Raw genomic sequence first — 21,921 nt, 5'->3', positions numbered from 1 at the left:
TTGTAGTTTGATTTGCATTTTTTTGCCAGGCCTGGGACTTGAACTCAGGGCCTGGGTGCTGTCCCTAAACTCCTTTATACGCAAGGCTAGCACTCTGCCACTTTCACAGCACCAGTTCTGGCTTTTTCTGTTTATGTGGTGCTGAGGAATCGAACCCAGGACTTGATGCATGCTAGGCAAGCGCTCCACCGCTAAGCCACATCCCCAGCCCCAAGCTCTCTTTTGGTTTCAGTATTAATTTATAAACGCCCTCTTTTACCCCCCAGTGGTTTGAACCCAGGGTTTTGTGCGTGTTACAATAAACTACATCCTAGCTCTTCCTTGTTAAAAACAAACAGTATTTTCTAATTAAAGCCTTTTTTGTTTCATATCTTGAGTTTTCTTCTTCCCCTTTCACATTTACAGGTATCGTTGCCGTCTATACACTGAAAAGTCCTTGAGGCAGATCATGACACCATCTGATGTGGTCACTAGTTTGCATCCCAGGGATAGGTAGTTAGTGATGCTAAAAGGGTTTAATAATGTATTAGAAATGAGCAGTGTGTGAAGGGATGGCGTGCTTCTCTGTAACGCTGGTGACGGTACCATAATGGGTATGAGGGTGTGTAGTACTGTCTGCTTTCCAGATATTGAGTGCTCAACCACATCATCTCATTCGAGTCACACGGGAGTCCTGGGTGGGTTAGCTTTTCTTCGGTGTGTCTGTTTTCCTTACGGACTCAGGTTGAGGAGCCCGATGCACCGGCAGGGTGCCTGGCTGACGCAGCTCACACCCGTCTCAAGGACACCTGGGAGAACTCGGAGGCAGGCAGTTTTGCAGGCATCACCGCAGGAATGGTCCTCGGCCGCGTGCCCTCCCCCCCTCCGAGTTTCCCGAGGAACCCGGTAGCTCAGGTCCCCAGGGGGGACAATTTGTCTTCTGCTGAGCGGATTCCACCCGGGCCAATGATGCGTTTGAAACTTTCCACGGGGGCGGCACGTGGGTGGCTCAGGACTGTAATTAGGCCTCCGGAGGACGAGATCCGAGCACTGAGGGTAAGAGCCAGGCCGAGCTGACAAATTGGAGAGATTTGTCTGTAAATAACCCCAAGCAACAACCCAGAGGTGGAGGTGAGGCCCGGGTGATGGCGCGAGAGCCCCGGAGAGCACGGGGTGGCGCCTCCCCTCCGAGTGTTCGCCGAGCGCAGAAGCTTGCCGCCAGCCCTTGCTGCTCCCTGCCGGCTTACCTGCCCTAGAACAAGCACCCAGCCCCCTCTCAGGCCTCGCGCCAGGTCCCAACCCGTCATGCCGATAGATATTCCCAGAATGTTTGCCTGATACCAAAGACTGCATCCCTAAAGCTGTCTTTCAGGAATCAGCTTTACACAGAATTTTCTCCCTCATAGTAGCAGGATCATTTTATAAGTACAAACTGGCCGTACTAGCTTCTATTTTCCCAGATAGCAAAGTCTCAGCTGCCTTGACTTAAATAACTGTAACTCTTCTGTACATCACCTTATGATAGCAATAATTTTTTTTTTTGGCCAGTCCTGGGCCTTGGACTCAGGGCCTGAGCACTGTCCCTGGCTTCTTTTGCTCAAGGCTAGCACTCTACCACTTGAGCCACAGCGCCACTTCCAGCCTTTTCTGTGTATGTGGTGCTGCGGAATCGAACCCAGGGCTTCGTGGACGCTGGGCAAGCACCGTGCCGCTGAGCCACCTTCCTGGCTCTTGGTGACTTGTGATGAGGGTGGTGGGTAATCTGTGAAGGATGGGGGGCTGCTCCTAGGCTACGTCACACGTGACACGGCTGTCTCTTGGATCGCTCACTCTGGTGAAAGTCAGCTTCACGTTGAGAGAACGTTCCAGCAGTCTAATAGACACGGACTGTTGTGCAGAATCACGCCCTCCTGCTATAGCCAGCAAGAGGGCGCGTCGTCGGGGATGCTGTCCTATTAGCCGGCCATCTTGGAAGCGGGTCAACCTTGAGCCTCGGCCCACAGGAACGTGTGGCTGGGTGGTTCTGCCTCAGGACCGGCCGTATCACGATTCTTCTAGATGTATTCCCCCCCTGCTAAGCTCTCACTGCTGAGTTCTCCTACTCGACCACAGGCGCTGTGCTGGAAGCCACAAGGGAAATGGCCCATTTTGGTCCCCTTGGCAGCTTACAGCTAAATGGAATCAATCCAACCCATAAGTAGAACTTTAAATATTAATATGCCAAACTGTGTTAGTATTTAGAAAATGCTTAGGTTATATCCTCACGGAGCTTTGGGAGGATAAAAGAGAGCCAGGTCTCCTTGATTTGTGTGTGTGTGAGAGAGAGAGAGAGAGAGTGAGAGAGAGAGTTGGAGATCAAATCCAGGATCTCATGCTGACCACTGAGCTACACCTCCAGCCCAAGAGAGTGTGTGTGTGTGTGTGCGTGTGCGTGTGCGTGTGTGTACCTGTACAGGGACTCAGACTCAAGGCCTTGCACTCTCTCTCTTTCTTTTCTGCCAGTCCTGGGGTTTGAACTCGGGACTTGGGCTCTGACCCTGAGTCTCAAGGCTCGCACGCTAGTGCTTGAGCCACAGCGCCACTTTGGGCTTTTTCTGAGTAGTTTATTAGGGATGAGAGTCTCGGGGACTTTTCTGCCCAGACTGGCTTTGACCTGTGACGCTCAGATCTCGGCCTCTTCAGTATCTAGGACTACAGGCGTGAGCCACCAGCACCCAGCTAAAATAATGAGTTTTATTATGACATTTTCACCTATGCATTTATGGCTCTTTAATCATATTCATCCCAATCATCTTCTCTCATTGTCTTCTCCTAGGCCACGGATTCCTCTCCCCCATAAATATTCCCTCTTTCACTTTCATGTATTTCCCCCCCCCAAATCTAGATTCTGCATGTGAGAGAAATATTCAGTATTTGTCTTTCTGAATCTAGCTTATTTTGCTTAATATGATGTTCTCCAGTTCCATTCATTTTCCTGTCAATGGTAATTTTGCCCTTCATTGAAAAATATATACATGCACCACATTTTCTTCTTCTATTTATCCTTTGATGCGCTCCTTGGTTGGTTCCGCAACTTGTGACGAACATGGGTGTCTCCACGGTATGCTGACGGTGGCGCGAAGTCTTCTTGGGATGAGACGGTCATTGTTTCTCGTTCTCCTCCAGTCTCCTTTGAGCGCTCTCTTTTCTAACTTAATAATTCAAACAGATCTCTTCGGAGCTCTTGCCCATCCGTGTTAGCTTGCCACCTAGAACCTTCTTTACACAAGCGGAGACCAAGACTGAGGTTACGGAGGCTCAGGCACTGGCCCGTGTCCCTCTGCGGGTCCCCTCGGGGTCACCTCTGACCGGCAGCGTTGGCGTCTGTGCAACAAGCCCGTTCCCAGGCCTAAGACGCTTCGGAGCCTCTGAAGTGGGCCCCGGAAAGCACAGCCCTGCCAGCGGTTCTCCTCCGTTCTAAGCGGAGAGCCTCCCGCGTTCCCTTCACCTTCAGACAAACTTTGCATTTACTTTAAAACGACAATGACCACAACAGAAACAAAATCCAAACGAGAAGAGCCCTCCCTCCCGGGGAAGGGGGTGTGCACTCCACCGTGGGGACCGCCGCGTTCAGTCACGGGACACTTAGTTGTTACCCAGGGATTTGTTAGAGTTAAAAAAAAAGAAGTCTAAAACGCCGCTCTGCCGTAGTGGATCAGGGATCAGCGCTCCAGAAATCCCCACCGGCTCCTGCGGCTCCAGCAGAAGCAGCTTGGGAGCGTGGGATGTGACTCCCAGGCCCGGGCTGGGCCCAGGTGAGCGGCCTGGGCGCCGTCGTGAAAGAGCTGAGCCAAGCAACTTACAAAAAGAAAAGGCTGGCGGGGCTGCGGCTGCGGAGGCGCTGGCTGCGGGTTGGCCGGCCCGTGGTTGCGGGCCTGTGGTGCGTCGTGGTGGGACCTTTGCTCGCCTCAGGTCTGAGAAGGAAAGGAGCTTATAGACGGGGGGCTAGCGGTTCCCAGTCCTCCTCCAGGGCGCGCCCAGTGACCTAAAGCCCTCCCGCCAGCCCTTGCTGCTTAAAGCTTTGAACCCCGTCTATAGAGTCTGGAGAGCTGGCCTTCCACGCAGGATCTTTGGGGGTTTTTAGGGTACAAATAACAGTGTCGTATTATCTTTTGCCTCTCGTAGATCACATTTCAGAAGAGACAAGGGATAAGGAATTCTCTCTCTTCAACAGAGATGTAAAAGATGAATCAACTACCCAAGCTAAAGAAGTATTTCTTGAAGCAGTTAGTCCAGGTAATAATCCTTAGAGCATGAACTAAGACTCCAATACACATGATGATACCTTTCATAGTATTTTTACCCCAGGAGAGATCAGCAAATCTTGGATTTACATGCAAAAGCAAATTGCCTCTCCCCCCACTCTCTCCCTCTCTTTGGTCAGTCATGGGGCTTGAACTCAGGGCCTGGGTGCTGTCCCTGAGCTCTTTTGCTCAAGGAGAGTGCTCCTAGCACTTCGAGCCGTAGCTCAAGTTTTTCCGTGGTTTTTGAGTGGTTAATTGGAAGTAAGAGTCTCACAGGGACTTTGGGGACTTTTTCTCACCGTGATCCTCAGATCTCAGCCTCCTGAGTAGCTAGGATGACAGGCGTGAGCCATCGGCGTTCAGCCAGCCTGTTTGACTCTTGTTTCCAATTAACCAGCAGAAGGACAGAAGTGGAGCTGTGGCTTAATTATAGAGCACCATCCTCGAGGAGAAAAAGCTAAGGGACAGTGCCTAGGCTCCGAGTTCAAGCCCCAGTGCTGGCCCACACACCCAACAAAATATGAATTAAATGAGCCCTAGGCATGTTGTTTCTACACAGACAAGGTTGTTTCTACACAGCCAGGGGCATCTCTCAATCAAGCTGACCATTAAGATCAACCTTTACATCCATCCCAACAAGGGGTACTGTGCAGATGATAGAATTTACTGAAGCTAGTGGAGCAGGGTGGGGGTGGGGGGTGCAGAGAAGACTTGTTTTTGTTTTGTTTATTTTTGAGGGTGCTGGGGATAGAACCCAGATCTGTGTGCATGCCAGTGGGAACTCTCCTCTGACCTTGCCTCCCACAGATTGTGATTTATTGAACCTTCTTCTTCTTTTGTGTGCCAGTGCTAGGCTTGAGCTCAGGTCCTGGATGCCACCCCCTTCCGGAAGGTAGCACTCCACCACTCGAGCTATAGCTCTACTTCCAGCCTTTTGCTGGTTAATCGGAGACAGGAGTCTCACGGATTTTCCTGTCCAGGCTGCTTCAAACTCTGATTCTTGGGGCTGGGAAGGTGGCTTAGCGGTAGAGCGCTTGTCTAGCACGCATGAAGCCCTGGGTTCGATTCCCCAGCACCACATACATAGAAAATGGCCAGAAGCGGCGCTGTGGCTCAAGTGGCAGAGTGCTGGCCTTGAGCAAAAACAAGCCAGGGACAGTGCTCAGGCCCTGAGTCCAAGGCCCAGGACTGGCCAAAAGCAAGCTACGCTCCTCGGATCTTCGCTTCCCGAGTAGCAAGGATGCAGGGGTGTCACCGGCACCTGGCCAGAGCCTTCCCTCTGGCTGCTTTGTGGGTGGCCAGCCCCTACTCTGGCGTCTCCCCTTGCCCGGGACGGGGAGCGGGCGCGGCCCTCGGGCGTCCTCCCTCGCTGAGGAGGCGGGTGGCTGGGCGGGCCGCTCGCGGGGTCCGCCCTGCGTCCACTCTGCCCGGTGCTTCTTGTGTAGACGTGCAGTACAGGAGCCAGCCGTGCGGGCCGCTGCTGCACTTCTTGCAGAAGAACATCACCACCGCCGCCGTCGCCACGGCCTTCATCCTGGCTGTCACCGTGCTGCTGCTCCTCATGCTGGCCGCCTACCTCCGCAGGAAACGGCCCCTGTGAGTGGCTCTCCACACCCACTTCGCTCTCGAGAACACGCGCCCCTCGGGGGCTCCTGTGGCGTCCGGATCCCGGAAGAACGCCGGAATCCCCGCGGGCTGGGTCACCTGGCGCGCTCCCGGGGCCAGGGCGATGGGCTGGGGGCACTGCCGGGGGGGTGGGGTGCTCACTGGGCTTGGGGAGACCTGGCTGGACCACTAAAGGCTTGATCACACCTTCTCCACCCCGAGGGCTGCTCGGGAGGAGGTGGCGGAGGCCACGGCCGGGAGGTGGGAATGTGGGTGCAGAACGGGAGGAGAGAGGGCTCAGCTGCACTAGGTGCTAGGATCCAGACGGGAGGGGCTCCTGGTGTCTCCAGCCACCTCGTGGGTCTTCCGGGCGCTGTCAAATCCCCGCGGTCCCAGGCTTGGCAGAGTGGGGCCGTAAGAGACAAGATGGCAGTTGTGGCCGCGTGGCTTCTCAAGTCCACGGTTCTGCTCAGCCGCCTGGACCCCGCGTCTCCGTGCTGAGGCCAGGAGCTCTAGTAGCCACCAGGAGGCAGGTGGTTCCTAAGATGGTGTATGATGGCTTTCAGAAGCACGAGGCTCACTCTGCACCCCAGGGAAGCACATCCGTGGGCACGGTGGGAAGAATGGTCTACGGCAGCCCCTCCCCCCCCGCCGGGCGGGGGGCGGGGACGGAGGTACCCGTGATGCACGGTGTCTGTCTCCCACTGACGCGCTTCCCTCTGGCTCCGAAGCTACAGTATTTAAATTTCTCCATGGGAATACATCGCTGAGCCAGGCTCGAGTGGCTCCCGCCTAAAATCCCAGCTCCTCAGAAGGCGGACACCTGAGGATGACAGTTCAAAGCCAGCCCAGGCAGAAAAGTCCACGAGACTCTTATCTCCAATTAACCACCAAAAAGCCAGAAGTGGGGCTGTGGCTCAAGTGGAGGAGCGCCAGCTTTGGGCAACAGAGCTCGGGAACAGCGCCCAGCTCTGAGTTCAAGCCCCAGGACTGGTACCCCCCCCCCAAAAAAAAGGCATTGCTCTTGGTACCAGTGGTTCATGCCTCTAATCCCAGCTACTCAAGAGGCTGAGATCTGAGGATCGGCTTTGAAGTTATCTTGGGCAGGAACGTTTGTGAGAGTCATCTCCAATTAACCAGCAGAAAGAAGTGGAACTGTGGCTCAAGCGGCAGAGTGCTAGCCTTGAGCAGAAAAAGCTAAAGGATAGCGCCTAGGTAGCATTAGCACGAATACACACACACACACACACACACACACACACACACACACACACACACACACAGAGAGAGAGAAAGAGAGAGAGAGAGAGAGGAAAAATGAATTGCTTTTCTTAATGCCAACGCCCTTGACACATTCACCCCCCCCTTAGGCTTACATCCAGTTTCCTCCTCCAATTCAGGAGTGGGAGGGGAAGGGAGAGAGTAGCTTGAATATGATAAAAATGAGAGACAGGATTTAAGTACTCTTTTTTTTTTTTTTGGCCCGTCCTGGGCCTTGGACTCAGGGCCTGAGCACTGTCCCTGGCTTCTTTTTGCTCAAGGCTAGCACTCTGCCACTTGAGCCACAGCGCCACTTCTGGCCATTTTCTATATATGTGGTGCTGGGAATCGAACCCAGGGCCTCATGTATGCGAGGCAAGCGCTCTTGCCACTAGGCCACATTCCCAGCCCAGGATCTGAGTGCTCTTGAGCGTAGCTTGGCCCCTTCGGCAGCTCTGTTGGGCCCGTGGTCTTCCCTCTGGTTCCTTCCTGTGCCCAGGAGGGCAGTGGCTCCGTTGGGAAGGACGGGAGCAAGGCTGCCGATGGCCCGCGTTGACCATGAGAGAGCGGGAAGGAGGCATTGCGCGGCTCTGCCTGGGACAAGCCTTCCCGGCGTAAGGGGGGACCTCCGGGCCTTTGGGGGCCCCAGCCGTCCCTGCCCCGCAGGGGCGCACTGGGAATTCCCGGGTGCGGAGTGAGCAGCGTCCGTCTTTGTTGCTCTGTTTTAGGTGTCCTCCGGCAAACATGACATACAATATTTTTATAATGAACGGAAAGACTTGGTGGCAAAAGTCTCAGGAGAAGACTCTCAAGAAATTTAGGGGGAAAGTGAAGCGGCTGAGGAACGGTTCCTATGTGTAAGCCGGGGAGGGATGGGCCGGCCGGGACTCGCAGCGGAGACGGGAGCGTGAACTCACCAGCCACCGCGGGCAGGCCGGCTCTCCCTGCGTCTGCCGCGCAATCGCTGGCCTCCTTTCCCCAGTCCTGAGTGGCCCAGGGAAGAGCGCTTGGCCAGCGGATGCTTACGGTGTAGCAGCTGCAGGGCGCTTAGCACACGTACCCAGGGGCAAACCCAACCGACGGGTTTAGGCGTTTAATAAAGCAGCGACTCATTTATTCAGCCATTCCTTGCACAGATGTTCACTGAACAACTGGTACACGGACAGTATCAGAACAGGAGGGAACCGAGGATGCGTCAGACATGGCCTTGGCCCCACGACGATTACAGTACTGTTCTGGGGGTGGAGTCAAGTGGTGAGCACTGAGGTCCTGAGTTCAAACCCCAGTGCCACCAAAAGAAAGAGCACCACAGTGTGGGTATGGACAAGACCGTACCAAATACCTTCTACCCTTTTAAAGTCAGAATACATGGAAATTTACTCAAAGACGGGGAAGAATTCTGAGAGCTCACAAGGGAGGGTGTTTTCTGCTTAAAGGATCAGGAGGGTTTTTACTTTGTGTGTCAGTACGAAGCCTGAATGCAGAATGTTGACACCATCCCAGAGGGTTTTTTTTTCTTCTCGAGTCTGGTGCTCTACTGCTTGAGCCACGCACGCCTCTACGTCTGGCTTTGTGGTGGTTAATTAGAGGTAAGAGTCTCATGGACTTTCCTGTCCCGGCTGGCCTCGAATCCCGGTCCTCAGAGCGTAGCCTCTTCATCAGGAGAGCTTTAATAAGGAAAGTCAGTGGGGTCACTGGGAAAGTAATGAAGGTGGTTTATTTATAAAGGTGTGAGCAGAGTTAGGGAGACACCACGAAGAATGAAGACGCACCCCGGAGCAAGCCAGCTCGAGAAGCTGTCCCCTCGGGAGCGACGAAGCGAGGACCAAGGCGGGGTAGGGATGAACTCAGTGGTGGAGAAGCTGTCCCCTCGGGAGCGACGGAAGCGAGGACCAAGGCGGGGTAGGGATGAACTCAGTGGTGGAGAAGCTGTCCCCTGGGGAGGGACGAAGCGAGGACCAAGGCGGGGTAGGATGAACTCAGTGGTGGAGAAGCTGTCCCCTCGGGAGGGACGAAGCGAGGACCAAGGCGGGGTAGGATGAACTCAGTGGTGGAGCCCCTGCCTCGCATCCACGAGGCCCTGGCTTCCACCTCCAAGAAAGGAGAGCAGGGGGAAATCTCCGACATGCTGTCCCCTTTGTGGGAGGGAGGCGAGTGGGTGGTAACAGCCCGACGTGACCAGATGAGGGGACTCCGCTCCGCAAACTCAGAGTCTGCCTGCCCTGCAGTCTCGTCCGAGCTTCCCAACAGGAAGTGAGAAGGCAAGGGAGTCACCGGAATCCACCGGCAGTTAGACCAGAGCAGGCTGCACAGGCTCGGTGTCCGGGGGAATGTTCCGGCCCTCCACGGGGGAGGGCAGGGGTCACTGCGGAGTGGATGTGACACTCTCGTCCCTCTCCCGAGTCTCTGGGGTCTGGACGGGGGCTTCCCGACTCGTCATAGACTTGCGACCCAGCTTCCCCGGGGGGCAGAGTCAACCACCCCAGTCACTGCTGTGACCTCCTCCTCTGTCTGAGGCTTCACCCCTTCAACATCGCCACGCTGGGACCCCGACTTCCAACCTAGGCGCCTCTGTGCAGAGACGCTCAGATAAGAGCTACATCAAAGCGGGCGCTGGCAGTGGACGCCCTTCTCTACCCTGGAGCCTCAGTGTACGTAGTGTTTTTGTGGAACAAATAGTCTCACATTTCATACACACTCTATATTTTCCTTCCCAGTCCTGCTTGGTACCAGCTTTCCAGTTCTCCTCTGGCGAGTCCCTCTGCTAGCCCGCCCCGCCGCCACCCCCGCAGACGCCCGCAGGCGGTGGCTCGCGCCCTGGGGTCGTTGGCGATGTCGAGAGACAGTCCCCGCCGTCTCCGTGTTGGCACGGAGTGTACGGAGGCCTCAGGCGCCGTTACACATCTCCCGGGCAGAGGACCAGACGTGCTCCGGCCTCATGGACCAGGCCAGTCCCTACGGGGAATGGAGGAAGGTCGCCCAGAAACCTCGGTGCGGTTGTTTGCCAAGCAGGTCCCCAGAAAATGCCCTTCTCCCAAGTCTGCCCTTTGTGTCCAAAACTTCCCCGTTAGTGATCGTGGCCTCTGGTTCTGCGGTAGCCGCATGCGGTCTGGGGTGGGGGACCAAGGCAGCCCGGCCCTGCTCCCCTCCAGAGCCCCAGAGTGGCAAGCGTCCTCGGCTGGATTCCGATCCGGTTCTCAAGCAGCCTCTGTCCACTTGAGAGCGTTGTGCACCTCCCTCTCCTGGCCACTTCCTGTTTGGGGGCACTTCCTGTCTCCCCCACAACCCTGGCACTGGCGGCTGTGTCTTCCACCCACCCACGCTCCACCTCAGATGCTTAGAGACCCACAGAAAGCCTGACCACACCCCAACTCCCCCCAGCACAAGCAGGCAGAGACCCTCCGACTGCTCCCCCCATGCCCGGATACTCGGTCACACACACACACGCACACACGCACACACGCACACCTACTGTCACACCTGGACAGCCTGCATCATGACCCCCAGCACAACCGAGAGACCTAGCCACACAAGGTGAAGTCCCAGACGTCACCCCTGTACCCCACGGAAGGAGGCTCAGAGGGCTCTTCCTACAGAGCCGCTGGGAGTACAAACAGCCCAGCCATTGCCTGGTGACGTTCAGTCTGCCCAGGCCAGGGAGAACGAGCCAGAGCCGCTCGGATGGAGGGAGGCGGGCGGGAGGGGAAGGGATGAGGTCGGGGGCGGGGGTGGGGGAGGAAGGACCCAGAGGGAGGAAAGAAGGAGGGGAGACAGGAGAAGGGACAGAGTGGGGGGGTTGGGCATGGGAGGGAGGCAGGCGGGGAAGGTCAAGAAGCAGGAGGGCAGGAAAATGGAGGAGCAGGGAATTGATGGGGTTGGCAAGGTGCTGGTGGTGCAAGTGGATTGGGGGTGAGGCGGGTGGGGTTGAGGGATGAAGTCTGTGATAGCTAGGCACGAGCGACGGGGCGCCTAGATAGTGGGGGGCGAGGGCGCCGAGAGGTGGCCTCGTGACGGAGGTGATGGAGGTGATGGAGGCTCGCCGGCGCCCAGGGGGACCTCGCGACGGAGGTGATGGAGGTGATGGAGGCTCGCCGGCGCTCGGGGGGCCTCGCGATGGAGGTGATGGAGGTGATGGAGGCTCGCCGGCGCCCGGGGGGCCTCGTGACGGAGGTGATGGAGGTGATGGAGGCTCGCCGGCGCCCGGGGGGCCTCGTGACGGAGGTGATGGAGGTGATGGAGGTGATGGAGGCTCACCGGCACTCGGGGGGCCTCGCGATGGAGGTGATGGAGGTGATGGAGGCTTGCCGGCGCCCGGGGGGCCTCGTGACAGAGGTGATGGAGGTGATGGAGGCTCGCCGGCGCCCGGGGGGCCTCGCGACGGAGGTGATGGAGGCTCGCCGGCGCTCGGGGGGCCTTGCGATGGAGGTGATGGAGGTGATGGAGGCTTGCCGGCGCCCGGGGGGCCTCGTGACGGAGGTGATGGAGGTGATGGAGGCTCGCCGGCGCCCGGGGGGCCTTGCGATGGAGGTGATGGAGGCTTGCCGGCGCCCGGGGGGCCTTGCGATGGAGGTGATGGAGGTGATGGAAGCTTGCCGGCGCCTGGGGGGCCTCGTGACGGAGGTGATGGAGGCTTGCCGGCGCCCGGGGGGCCTCGTGACGGAGGTGATGGAGGTGATGGAGGTGATGGAGGCTCGCCGGCGCCCGGGGGGCCTTGCGATGGAGGTGATGGAGGCTTGCCGGCGCCCGGGGGGCCTCGCGATGGAGGTGATGGAGGTGATGGAAGCTTGCCGGCGCCTGGGGGGCCTCGTGACGGAGGTGATGGAGGTGATGGAGGCTTGCCGGCGCCCGGGGGGCCTCGTGACGGAGGTGATGGAGGTGATGGAGGTGATGGAGGCTCGCCGGCGCCCGGGGGGCCTCGCGATGGAGGTGATGGAGGCTCGCCGGCGCCCGGGGGGGCCTCGCGACGGAGGTGATGGAGGTGATGGAGGCTTGCCGGCGCCCGGGGGGCCTCGCGATGGAGGTGATGGAGGTGATGGAGGCTCGCCGGCGCTCGGGGGGCCTCGCGACGGAGGTGATGGAAGTGATGGAGGTGATGGAGGTGATGAAGGCTCACCGGCACTCGGGGGGCCTCGCGATGGAGGTGATGGAGGTGATGGAGGCTCGCCGGCGCCCGGGGGGCCTCGTGACGGAGGTGACGGAGGTGATGGAGGTGATGGAGGCTCGCCGGCGCCCGGGGGGCCTCGCAACGGAGGTGATGGAGGCTCGCCGGCGCTCGGGGGGCCTCCGCCCTGCGACCCAGAGCAGGGGACCAGCATTTGTCACAGGTAGGCTCAGTCAGTACTCACGCCGCAGAGGTTATGCCGCTGTGCTCACCGCAGGGATAACCCGTCCTCGGGCCATTGGAGGTGTACTGGGAACAGTACTTAAACTGTTTTGCTGCTAGGAATTGAGCAGGAGCCGGAGCCAAGCCTGGCCCTGTGGTTTGTCACTTTGCACTCACCTGAGTTCCAGGGAAGAGGACGGGCTGGCGGATAGCATCCTCACCTCCCCCCCCCCCCCCCCCCGCGCTGCACAGCCTCGGGGGCGGATCACCGCCAGGGGGACGACTGCCCGTCGTGACCAGGCCGCCGTTGGAAGCTGAGCTCACCTCACAGAAACCAGATCGCTCCCCTCAGGGACGACAACCTTCCCAGAGCCCAGGGGAGACCAGAGCTGAGCTGAGGCCAGGCCAGGCCACACCGGTGCCGGGGCCTCCTGCGCAAGGCCCACCTTTGCCTCTGCTCCCCACTCTTCCTCTACCCAAGCCTCAGGCTGCGTCTGTGTCAGGAACGTGGCTGCCGACGAACTCACCTGCCGCCTCCCTGTGGGGCCGTGCCACGTCGCCACCCTTCCCCGCCGTATCGCTTTCCTAATAAACGTTCTGACCCCTTTCGTGATGCTTGCATCCCGCTGAATTACCCTCCGGCTGGTCACTGCTCAGACGCAGGGCTGCGGTGGATTGGCTATACGGAGTTTCCAGCGGCAGAGCTGCCCTGCAGTACCCCAGAGCTGCCCTGGGGGGCGCCGGGGAGCTCGGGGCTGCTGGAGGTGCAGGCCCAGCGCGCTGCAGCGAGGAGGAAACAGAGGAGGAGGAGGAGGGTGATGGTGATGAGGGAGGTACTGTTGTCCTCCCCCCATTTCCCGAATGAGGAAACAGAGGCACAGAGAGTCCAAGTAACGTGCACAAGGTCCCTCCATGGCAAAACCCGGGCACGGCAGGAAGGGCCGCCCAGAGGGAAGGCGGGGAGGTTTCCCGGGTGGGGGAGGGTAGCCGACAGGGCCCCTGGGTGGGGGGGGCTCTCCTCCCACTGCTGGGGTGCACTCATCTGGGGTGGGACACTTCTTTGGAAGCCCCCTCCTTTTTTTTTCCTTTTTGTTGGTTGTGGGACTTGGCCTCTGGCCTAGGCACCGTCCCTGAGCTTCCTCGCGCGAGGCTGGCGCTCGACCACTGGAGCCACACGTTGGGGTTTCTGTGGGTAATCGGAGGTCAGAGTCTCACGGACTTTCCCGCCGGGGCCGGCTTTGAACTGCGACCCTCAGATCTCAGCCTCCGGAGTAGCTAGGATTGCAGGCGTGAGCCGCGGGTGCCCAGCCAGACGGGTCCCTTCAGTGGCGGACGCTTAGCTCGGCCCGCTCAGCTTCAGAAGGCCTGGGCGCAGAGACCCGGCTTTGCCCGGTGTCAGGACGGAGGGGGCTTCCTGGAGGAAGCTGCCTTTCACGGGGCACCCGGGCGAGGCCAGCGCTCCGCCTCTGAGGAGACTGGGGTCGGGGTGGTGTGCACAGAGACCTGGGGCCTGAGGGTGTGCCAGCGATTTCTTCCCACCTGCTGGTGTCTAGAGCACTTGCCTGAACCCGTCGGCGCAAGGGCACGTCCCCGTCCCGGCCCCGCTTCCGTCGGTCGCCCCATCCTCAGCGTTAGAACCGGCACCCCCTCCCCTCGCGGTGGAGCGGGCCACCTTATCTGCACCCCCATCTCGGCGACCTGCCCGTGAGCTGGGTGAGGCCTGCGCTCCAGCTGCTGCTTCACAGTTTCCAGTTGGGGGATGTGGCCTCTGAGACAGGAAGGGGCTGGGGGGGGGGGTGTGCGGGGCCCCTCCCTGGTGGCAGAGGGCGGGGATCCCCCGCTCGGGGCACCCCAGACACTGAGCGCCCATCCCGCACGTCCCAAAGGCTGCCGCCCCTTCTTGGGCTTCTCCTCCATTTAGCTGCCCGTGAAACAAGTCACCCTCTGGGGGTCCAGCCGGGGCGGGCTCGGTCCGTGCCCCTGGGGGGAAAGGGGCCCCGAGCCTTCCAGTTTCCACGGCCCCGAGAGCCCTTGTCCTCCCGCTGACTCACCCCCATCTCAGCACACCCCCGCCCCCGTTCCTCTGCTCCCGGGTTTGGGGGCCACTGCTCGTTGCGCCCGCCCAGCCCGCAGGAAGCCTCGCCGTCGGGCGGGCGCGGCGTGGGGCGGGCACGGCCCCCTCCCTGCCGGAGCCCGGGGCCGGGGCGTTCCTTGAGCGCAGCGCTCTGTGGCCCTGCCGCACACTTCAAACGCAGCCCCCTCTCCTGCCCTCACGTCCAGGAAGTACGTCGGGCGGCCCGTGGGCTTGCCGGTGAGCGAGCCACGGCTCGGCAGGCCTTCTGGCCCGGCCGTGCGTGGTGCTGGACCTGAGCCCCGCCGCCGGCCGCCCGGGCCTGCAGACCACCCCGGGGGCCCGGAGCACAGTCCCCTCCCCCAGGTGTGAACCTCGGCAGGAAGTGACTCTCACGCTTGCTGAGTGTGTAAGAAGGGCAGGGCCTCCGCAGGCGCTCTTCTGCTGGGGCTCAGCAGTCAGGAGGCCGTGTTCCCCGCGTGGGCCTCAGTTCTTTATCTAGAGCAGACTCTGCTCTGTGGTAGGGACCAGGGGCCCTTCCGGGGGGCTGCGAGCCTCCGCCGCCATCCGCACATCCTCAGGTAAGCGGGTCCCAGCCGGAGCGGCGCCGGGTTGGGGGCCCTGGGCTGGGGGCCCCGGGGTGGGGGCGCCCGGTTGGGGGCCCTGGGCTGGCCTGTCTCTGGAGGACAGGGTGTCGGACACGAGGCAGGAAGCTGCTGGGCGGGGGGGGGGGGGCACGCACACAGCGTGGCCACGGTGGGGCAGGAGGTCGCTCCCCAGAAGGCCAGCAGCACAGTGGTGTCCACGGACACAGGAGCTGCCTGCCCCCCTCGCTGCCCCGCCTCTCGCTGGGCCCTGTCAGGACCCTGTCCTTGGCTCCAGGCGGCAGAGAAGCCTCTAGAGAAAGCCACCGTGTCCTCTGCTCACTGGCTCTGTGAATTGGAACAGCGTGATGCTGATGAGGAGGCCGGGCAGGCGGGAGCCGGGGGGCAGGCGGGGGCCGGGGGGCAGGCGGGGGCCGGGGGGCAGGCGGGGGCCGGGGGCAGGCGGGGGCCGGGGGGCAGGCGGGGGCCGGGGGCAGGCGGGGGCCGGGGGCAGGCGGCACAGACAGCCCACGGCCGGGGAGGCCTCCGCGGTCACGGGAGCCAGGGGGGGGGGGGCAGGCGGGAGCCGGGGGGCAGATGGGAGCCGGGGGGGGGGGCAGGCGGGAGCCGGGGGCAGGCGGCACAGACAGCCCACGGCCGGGGAGGCCTCCGCGGTCACGGGAGCCGCCGCCCGACGTCCACCTGAGTGCTGTGTCCTGGGCAAGCTGGGCCTTGGTTTGTGCTTGGTCTGTTGAAAGCCTTGGTCCGCGAACTGCAGACACCAAGGCGAGCACTCAGGAGGCGCGGAGTTAGAGGCTGGGGGAGGCGTCTCTGGTGGGAGAGAGTTGTGGCAGGAGGAAGCAGAGGTTTATGGGTAACTCAGGACTCCGTCTCTCTCGGCTGGGCCCGGCCAGTGAGCAGGTTGTAGGTGTTTGCCGAGAGAACAGGCAGGGGCTCACAGGGCGGAAGGTCTTCAGGTGCCATCGGAAAGCCTTTCTGGCCGAATCTAGAGCTTCCTTTTCGTCTCCCTCTTTCCGCCGGCCTCGCCCACCAGGTAGCCCTGCCAGGGCCCTGGGGAGACGGGCAGCCGGCGTGCTGTGCGAGGACTCCCTCAGAACCGGGGCGCGGGTCTGAGTCCTGGCTCTGACGCGCCCCCGCTGCGTGACCCTTTGCACCTCTGCGCCCACACACCCTTCCTACGCAGCCCTGCCTGGCTTGGCTTGAGGACCGCTGAGGAGATGGCCCAGATGCCCGGCCCGCAGCCGGTGCTGTATAAGCTTAGTGATGAGCACCAGGCCCTGAGCTCTCCCGGGACCAATCTCCAGGGCCTCGGGTGGGCTGCACCCCCAGGCCCCTGCTGGCTCTGTGCTGTCCGCCCCACGCCGACCGCCGCTGGCGCAGGGGGAAAGGCAGCGGTTCTGGTCTGGAGCCGCTTTACCTCCCCGGCCCCCAGGGCCTCTGGTAGGGCCTGGAAATGTCTCCCTCTCCCCTTGGGGCTGTGACTGAGGTTCGGGAGGCAGAGGCCAGGCGAGCTGCCGAGCCTCACCCTGCCCGGCTCTCTGTCAGACCCTGTCCTCTTGCTCACCCCGCCTTTCCTTCTCTCCTGGAGCCTGACACTCAGCGAGGGATGGGGGGCTCCCTGCTGGTGTCACCTAGCTCTTAGTGCCCCGGGGGTGGGGGAGGAGGGGCCAGCCTTGCTCCACGGGACAGAGGACATTGTTCAATCAACAGACACTTGGGGGGTGCCGAATTTGGGGACCTGCTCCCGACCCCTCAACAGCCCAGGCCCTGGTAGTCAATGACAGCTCCAATTGGCCAGCCTAAGGCCCGGGCCCCGGCTCAGAGCTGTGTGGAGCGCTGGTGCTCGAGCTCTGGGCCTCTCCTGGGCCTCTTCACCGAGTGCGAGTACGCTACCACTTGGCATTGGCTGCTTCATCGGGGATAAGGGGAAAGGGCCGCACAGTCTTCCCCGTGAACTGGCTTCACACTATGGTTCTCACGGCAAGCACTGATCTGAGGCTCCTGATGCTCAAAGCGTGTTCTGTGGAACAGCAGACCTTCCAGGTCATGATCGCTACACGTGGGGTTGAAGCCACACGAGCGGAGCCCTCTGACAGGCCCCCCCTCCCTTGTCTGGAACAAGCACGGGTGACCGCACTATTCCCCAAGAGGACGGCTGAATGGTGGAACTTCTCGCAGGGCTGTCCCGCCCGCGATCACGGCCTTCTGCCGCCTCCTCCAGCCAGGGTCATCCGCACAAGCCCAGGGACCCACGGCCGCGCACAGAGCTGACCGGCAGGCGGTCAATGACGGCAAAGACCGGCAAGGAGATAGGAGCTCTGCGCTTCAGAGGAGGCGGCCTGGGTTACCCACGAGAACTGCCGTCCCGGGGATGAGCAGGCTCGTCATGGTGGGTGCCCCGACCCAAGGGCTGCCCCAGCTTCCCAAGAACGCCAGGCTGGGCCTCTCCCAGGAGGGCCAGGGTCTGCGTCTCGGGTCACTCCAGGAGGCTGCGGAGAGGCCGGGCTCTCCCGAGAGGACCTGCTCCAGGCCAAGGGGCGGGGCGGCCCGGTGACCGCTCGCGCGTGGCCCGGCCCTGTCTTCCACCGCCCCTCCGCACGGCCAGCGGGGCCCTGCCGCCCGCGGAGCTGGTCAGCGCTGTGGCCCTGCGCAGGACCGGCCGCTGACTCTGGGCTGCCGTGGCCCTGACCAGCCCTGGGCGCCAGCCTCCCCCGGCTCCTCGTCTGCCCTGACTCACCCCCGCCTACCCAGGCTGCACCTGTGGCCTCCGTGGGGCGGGGCTTCTCAAACTGCAGCTTCCTGCCACCGCTTCCTGGCCCAGACGCCAGCCTTGTGCCCACCCCTCCCCGCAGGCCCCAGAGAAGCCCCCTGCCCTGGTGCCAGCCTCGCCACTCAGCGCCGCCCAAGACAGGCGGGCCGGACGTGGGAAAGATGGCGGAGGTAGGGGGAGGCATAGTACACGGAGAGCACTCTGGATAAAAGTTTGGGAGGAAGGCAAAGGACACAGCCTGTTGAGCAGAGGGCTGAGGGTCTTCGATCCAGTGAGGTCAAGCAAGAGAGAGCCACAGTGGATTCTTGAGGAAAGGAGGCCTTGGGGAAGATTCACCTGGGAGTGGCCGGCCGCCGACCCCACAGCTCACGTAGCTCCAGTGGAAACTGATGGGCTCAGCCGACCACAGATGCCAAGTGAGCGAGCCCCAGATCCCAGCTCGTATTAATAGAAACAGTGGGTGGAGATCAAAGTGATGGTGGTTAACGCTTCCAGCACAAACCCATCTCAGGCTGGCGCTGGGGGTGGCAGCTTTTATAGCCACAGACAGAATGACCAAGTAAGGGAACCTGGGGGTGGATGCAGAGGAAGGAGAGACAGCAGGAAGGAGCGGAGCTGGGGGGGGGGGGGCAGGTCAGGGCATTTGCTAAGGGCCAGAGGGACTGTGAGACCAAAGCAAGAGGGAAAGGTCACAGGTCTACGCTTGGTGGACCCGGCTTCCAGGAGGGTGAGGTCAGTGCTGGGGAGGGCAGAGCAGCTTTGAGCCTGGTGGCGTGGGAGGGAGACCCAATACAGTCTGTCCTTACTAACTTTTCCTACTTCAGTTATTTATTTTGCTGCTGGTGCTGGGGCTTGAACTCAGGGCTTGATCGCTGTCCCTGAGCTTCTTTGCTCAACACTTAGCACTTGAGTGACCGCTCCACTTCTGTTTTTGTATTAATTGGAGGTGAGAGTCTCACAGCTTTCCTGTCCCAGCTGGCTTTGAATCACTATCCTCAGATCTCAGCCTCCTGTGCAGCTAGGACTGCAGATGGAAGTCACCAGAGTCTGACTCCACTTCAATCATTTATTTATTTTTAGTGTACAATTTGTCAGCTCCTGTTTTGTTTTGGTCAGTTATGGGGCTTGAACTCAAGGCCTGGGCACTGTCCCTGAGCTTTTTCACTCAAGGCTAGCACTCTACCACTTTGAGCCACAGCACCACTTCTAGTTTTCTGGTGGTTAATTGGAGATGAAAGTCTTCTGGACTTTCCTGCCCAGGCTGGCTTTGAACCACAATCTTCAGATCTCAGCTTCTTGAGTAGCTAGGATGACAGGCGTGAGTCACCAGTGCCCAGATCTTCTTCTTTCTTAACAATTTTTTTTAAGGAGGTATTGTTAGGAAAATGGAGAACAGAGAAGGAATAGAGTGGACTTGATTCTCAGCAGGCCAGGGCTGTTTATCGCCAGCAAGGGGCTCATATCTTCTCATGGGTTTGGAGGTTGTGTGAAGGGCTGGATTGGGGGTCCCACTTTATATGGGTCGTAACAGGAGGTAAAGGAGTGAAAATCAGGCTGCAATTACTCAGGGGCTAGGGGCGGGTGCTTTTGGTTAGGTCCAGAGTGGAACGCCCACCTGGGGTGAGGGGACTGGGCTGAGCCCGGGTCACAGCTGCAAACAGGTGAGCAAGTACCTGGCACTTTGCTTGACCTGGGGGACTAAGACCGGGGCTCCTTCCTATTCCATGTTTAGACACATAAAACGATGGGGCCGAGAGGGCGGAGGCAAGTCCGTCGTGTGTGTGTGTATGCACATATAGAAGCTAGATGAAGACGTTTTCCCAGAGCTTCCTGTCGGGGCTGGCTTTGAACCATGACCTTTCGGATCCCAGCCTCCTGAACAGCTAGGATAACTCAATGAGCAGTCACGGTCGCAGGCCATCTTGGTGAAGGATGTTGCTTTGACCGGAGCATGCGGAGAATTCCACTCCCATCCAGGGGAGGGCCGCTTTCCCTCCCTCGTGTGCTCCACCCCACGCCGCCGCGCTGGGCTCCAGGGTGTAGTTCCGAGGAGCCGAGGTTCCGCCTCTCGGTCTGGCGTCCGTCGCGCAGCACGATGCTTGAGTGCTTCGCTCCGTCTTGCTGCCCAGCAGGACTCTGCACAGGCACCCGCAGTGCGTCTCCATCCGCTAGAAATGTTTACCTTAGCCTCAAGTTTGGGCGATCACGAATAGAGCTGCTGTATCCTTGTGCAGGCTTCTCCGTGTGTGTATGTTTCCAGTTCTCCAGGGTGAATACCCAGGGGCTTTCACAATTTGTTTTAAACGTTTTTATGGAGCAGATTCTTTAAAAATTGTTTTTGGGAGACTTCATTGTTATTTATGTTTTGCTGGTGCCGGAGTTGAACTCGGGGCTCCATGCTTGGTCAGTCTGCTTGCGTCGCTGACTCTACCACTTGAGCCTCACCTACAGAACTTTGTTGGTTAATTTGGAGTTGGAATCTCACGGACCTTTCTGCGGGGGCTGGCTCTGAACCACAGTTCTCCAGGTCTTACCTTCCCGAGTAGCCATTTGTGCCCAGCTATTTTATTTCCCAGGTTGACCATGAGTTCCGGGATCCTCTTGTCTCGGCCTCCTGAATTTTGGGATGATAGTGTGCACGGCCACGACTAGCTTAAAGGCACTGGTTGTAGACACTTCTCCCGAGGGAGACACAGCGCAGCCCTCTGTGGCCGCTGGAGCACTCAAGCCCGGCCACGCAGCCCGGCGTGGAGACACCTGGGCGGCTGCCTCCAGGGCCCCGACTCAGACTCTGCCTGCTTCTCCCTCCAGGATTTTCCTCTGGCCCCAGGGCCATCTCTGTGGGCCCTGGACCCCAGGACAGAGGGCACCTTTCTCCACCCACCACGCCTTTGTTACCTTCTCCACTTCCATGCGTATCACCGAGAAGATGTCCTGCAAACGTAGCTCATGTCCCGGTGTCCTGATGGGCCTAACGCAGACAGACAGCGGGCTGTTGTTAGCGGGAGCGATTTTTTTCCCCAGTATTATACAAAAACTTGCAAGCACACAGAAAACGGAAGGAAAAGTACCCTCGTTATGCACCGAATGGCTCCCCAGCTCCTACACTATGTGCAGTACTTATGGCAGAAGACAATTCATTATTCACAGACTCTACATCTTCTAAGTCACGCACTTGCTAAGATTTATTTGTAATGCTCCAGCTAACCTGGTGGTTTTTGGTTCTCTAGGCGTGCTCACAGTGGAAAACATTCAAGTCACACTGCACACGTCCCCACTGAAGTTAAATAACGCGGGACTCTGGCTGTTCTCATCACTCATTCTGTAGTTAAATGCAATTTTTTTTAAAGATATTAGGGACTCAAACTCAAAGCTTTGCACATGCCAGGCAAGCATTCTACTAAATGTGTGCTTTCAAACCATCAATCTGGATCTCTATTTCTGGAAATTTTGTATTTTGCTGATGACTTCACTGTTTAAAATGATTATCCTAAGTCCCGGATGCCATGGTTCACATCTGTCATCCTAGCTACTTAGGAGGCTGAGATCTGAGGATCACAGTTCAAAGCCACCTTAGGCAGGAAAGCCCATGAGATTCTTATCTCCCATTAACCACCAAAAAGCGGGAAGTGGAGGCACGGCTCAAGCGGTAGAGCACTAACTTGGAGTAAGAAAGCGAAGGGACAGTGCCCAAGCCCTGGGTTCAGGCCCCAGTACTGGCACACCTATACACACAAACGTCCCCAAGTACAGTGCTAAGTATGCCTCGTGTTCCCGAGAAAGCTGGGCGTGCCGAATGTTAGAAACATGGGTCAGCATGGGTCAGAAACAATGTATAGCATAAGGTGTCACATAAACCCACACAAAATAGTTACATTTTGATCACTTGCTGAAAATGTGATCACAGTCTTTGAGGAACCCAAATCTGCATTTCCTCTAGAAGCAGTGGTTCAGTATTTGCTAACTCAGTGCTTGCAGTGATCTTACAGAGCGATTGCGATTGCCAGGTATAGTTTCAAGTTAGC

This window comes from Perognathus longimembris, chromosome 8 (genome assembly GCF_023159225.1).
Source record: "Perognathus longimembris pacificus isolate PPM17 chromosome 8, ASM2315922v1, whole genome shotgun sequence".
Classification (NCBI taxonomy): domain Eukaryota; kingdom Metazoa; phylum Chordata; class Mammalia; order Rodentia; family Heteromyidae; genus Perognathus; species Perognathus longimembris.
Note: the sequence above shows the minus strand (reverse complement) of the source record.